The sequence below is a fragment of the Empidonax traillii genome, unplaced genomic scaffold, assembly GCF_003031625.1.
Source record: "Empidonax traillii isolate 1590-97213 ecotype Southwest subspecies unplaced genomic scaffold, ASM303162v1 scaffold323:size719838, whole genome shotgun sequence".
NCBI lineage: Eukaryota > Metazoa > Chordata > Aves > Passeriformes > Tyrannidae > Empidonax > Empidonax traillii.
The window spans coordinates 715,714-719,838 of record NW_020955516.1 but is presented as its reverse complement, the minus strand read 5'-3'; positions in this window follow the sequence as shown (position 1 = coordinate 719,838).

The following is a 4,125-nucleotide window of genomic DNA, read 5'->3' as shown; positions in this document are numbered from 1 at the left end:
CAAATGTAATAAAATCACAACCTGTAGCCTTGTAACTGTCAGGGTTACCTGAGCTACTATTGCTCTACTGAAAACAGACCTTCCAGTCTGATTTTCACGTGTTTATAGTTTCTTTTGTTGTTTCAAACTATTTTGATGATAAGAAGGAATTTTCAAAAAAAAAAAAAAAAATTCACTTTGTGTTGTTCTTGAACAGAGCGTTATGCCCAGAGCTTTGAGCTGCTCTGTCACCACGGACCTGCAGGGGATTCTAGTCATGCTCAAAGGATTAATCCCTCTCCTTTCATCCCCAGCACGGCTCACCAATTGCTGTGGTCCTCCAGTCAACCCGAAGGTTAGTGAGCACCAAGGAGCGTTGCAGAAATGCAGTGTCTGCAGCTGATTTGAGATGGGAGAGCATCAGCTGTGATGCTGTGCCTCCTTCTCTTCCCTTAATTTAGGGCTCCATTCTGGGCAGTGGAGCTTAAATAACCAGATCCCATTCTGTGCTCAGAAAGAATGAGATTAAAGTGAGGGACTCCTTTAAAAAAAAAATCCTTGTTGGAGCATCTAGTAGATTCTTGGGCTTCTGCCATCACATTTTTGGTTTTCCTTGCTCAGCATGATAATTGCAATAGCTCCTGGATTTATATACTGGAAGGGGATTAGCACATGCACATCACTGTCTTTCAGCAGGTGTACTTTATGTTTATCTTCCTCCTGCTGCTGGTCCCATCTATTGATTTCCAGCTGCTGCCTCTTTACTTAAGCTTTGCTGCAGAGACAGATTTAGTCAAACAAAAGGTCCACACCTGATCCTTGGGAATGGCTCAAGGTGCTTTAAATCTTTTCCAGAATCAGGACTGTGCCTTTGTGCTGGAGCCACAATCATCTCCTCGCTTCTTCCACCCGGCCAGCCTTGTTGATCATGTCATGGTCACTTAGTAAGGATGGTGGCCTGGAGCAAACTGGGATGTATCCGTTCCGAGCTGTCCTACCTGGACCACGTTTTGCTGGGAAGAAACTGGTTTGAGAGTAATCTGTTCTGAGCTGCCTCTTTTCCCAATTTGGGTTTTTTTGAGAACATGTCTGTATGCCACTACAATACCTTCTGACCACTGTAACCTCCAGATTCTTTTCTGATTCTATTGAATAGTTGCCCCTTCATTTCTGTGGCATCGAATTGTTTTCTAGGTAGATGCTATGTGCTGTCAGCCAGTCCAGGTCACCAACAGCTTCAGGTGGCTTTACTCTCTTTTATTTTACCGTATTTCCAGCCAAGCCCTGTGAATAATCATGGCATTTTGTTGTGGTCAAAGCACAGTAAGCTCAGGCTTTGTACCTACACTCAGGAGCTTTGCTGTTTGTGACTAATTCTTTTAGGACTTTCTTTCCAAAGGCTCTGTGACAAGTTTCAATGCTCTCTTGAAAGGTGCAGCCACCTGAGCTGGAGAAGGTTCAGGCTGGTATTCTTTTCTGTAGCTGGGTCCTATTCCCAAGCTTCCTGAAGGACTGATCCCAACACTGGTGCTCAAACCCTGGAGCAGAAGCTTCCTACTGAGCACACAGAAAATGTCCTTTGGGAGATAATCACGTTCAGAATCGCTGCTGTTCTGCCTGGCTGTTGCTGTGCACTGACAGTAATCTCTTGTGTTCTTGCTGAGCCAGTTCAGAAATGCCCAGTACAGACCCTGCTATAACACTGCTGATTCTCTGCTTTTCTGCTGCTTGGTTTTACTCAAGATCACTTAACACAGTGAGTCTTTGGCTGGCATGTTCCCTCAGCTGGTTTTAATTCTTTTAATTTGGTGAGCCTTCTGGACACAGTGTTGATATGCATGTATAGTACTAATTAAATAGGGATCATGAAGTAAATTTATTTCTGTAACCCAGAGAAAAGTTATTCAGAAGCATTTTTATACTCTGCTCTTTCATTAAGAATATGGACTCATCAAAGCAAAGCGTTTGTGGGAAGATTTTTAAGAATAATTTCTTGGACCCAATTCTGATTAAACCTAGAGAGCTGCTGGATCAATCTCCTGAGTAACCAGCTACTGGTCTTTAATGTAAAAGTTTTGGGCTCAATTTCCTCTTTAAGATCAGCAGACCAGGAACTTGAATCCAGAATAAATTCTAAAATAAGAATTCTTATCTTTCCTTGTTTCATACTTTCACTACCTAAACCTCATCTTTTCCACAGCTTTTAAAGAAAAGCTTTGCTTGGCCTAAAAATCACCTGTACAGGGCTCCAAGAAACAGACTGAAAAGTTAATTGCAGCTTCTACTCTCCAATGTAACATTATTGATTAGAACACTTATTTAAAAAGTAGATTTTTTCCATACTCTCAAGCTTTATTGCCCAGACTGTCAGATTACTTTCAAAAATCACTAGCTTTGTACTCTGCTCATCATTATAAATTCATTACCTGAGTTAATCTTGTTTTGTAGCAAATAAGTATATCCAGTATGATGTTCCTAGAAGTATTTGCTTTGGCAAAACACTGTGTTTTTATTGTCTTGAAATTGTGTTTGAATCTTGTTGCAATTGAGAGAGGAAGAACACAATCTATAATACTTTTCATTTGCTATATCTACTAAAGTGCCAGCGCTGTACTTTATAAAAATATTCTACTACCTGAGGTTATTACTGCCATCTCTATACTAAAGGAATAGAATATTTAGCACCTTTTAATTAGTCATCTACTCTTTTTTTCCTGTGTTTCAAGGTGAAGGCAAATTCTAACTTTCTTTTCTGCCTCTTCTCCCGATTCAACCTGGCAGGCAAAGATTCACTACAGGAAATAACACCAAGCGCTTTCTCTGGGGATTCCTTTGCCTTGGCTGCTGGCTTAAAATCTTCTTTCCTAGTTTAAGGTTTGATTGAAAAAAAAAGCCGTTCGTTGATAGTTTATTAAATTAAAGTAGAAAAACACAAGGTGAAGGGGAAAGGGGCTATCCAAAGCAAGCCATTAGATTTCCCTGATTTCAGGAGTCACAGCATCCTTTTGAGATATTTGCTGTGTTCGAGTCATTGCAGAGGAGACAAATGCTTTAGTTAAGCCAGCTGTCAGGTTTAGTGGAGCTGAGCAGTGTATTACCCTCCCTGCCCAGCAGCATGGGAGTAACTTCAGAGCTGTGTCCCAGATCATGTGTAAATGGGACCGTGTTAAAGTGTTACCTTCTCATCTACAGACATCAGCATCTCTCAGGGCTTGGTCTGTCACCTAAAAGTTTACAACAACCAGTTCAACTACTCGCATAAAAATTAGCAGAAGGATGTTGGCACAGCTGCCCATATAGTGAGTCTGAAACTCTAAGATAGGTGTGGTTGCACTCTGCATCCTAGTTGCTCTTCTTCCTTTCTGCTAAATACCCTAAATACAGAGACAAAAATCTTCATTCGAGCTCTTCAATCAGGGAGCTCATGAAAAAGCCACAATGACATGACTGTGAAGGCATCCATCTGTTTGGTGACTGTGTCAGAGCCTCTAAAGACAGGCAGAATCATGTTCACCACAGTCTTCATCCATAAGAAATCCAACATCACTTGAAGGACCTTTCCTAAGCAAGCACAGGCCCAGGAACTCAGTGGCACAAGTCAAAATTGCCACCTTCTAGGATAGTCATGAATATTAAATCACACTCTAAAATGATCAAGTGGAAGTTGCCCTGCCTTGCTAAATAAATTAACTTTTCTTCTGTATTCAGTCTGTTTGGGTGAAATAGATTTGTTGCAGTGGCTTGGTTTTGTTAGGATATCCACGAGTCAGCACAGGTCAGTGAGCAAACTGAATTGTCATCCGTCTGCATGAACCAGAATTGCTCGCTACATCTCCATCCTCGGTGAGTCTGGGGAGTCAGAAGAGCCCTGCTCAGCCCAACCTGTTTGCTCTAATGCACAGGCAAAGGGGTTTTCTGGGTGCTGGTACGAACCACGCTCACAGCAAATGGCTCCTTGGGTACAGCCGCTGCTCCTTGGCCTGTCCAGTCCTTGTAGAACCACTTTGTGCAGGGAAAGGAAATTGTATTTCACTTTCATGTTCTCTAAAAGACATCAAAAGTGATTTCTGAGATTAATGCAGTATAAAATTTTAACTCCCTTTGTGTAGCTTCCCTCTTCTTAGACAGGAAGGGTTTTGTTCTCAT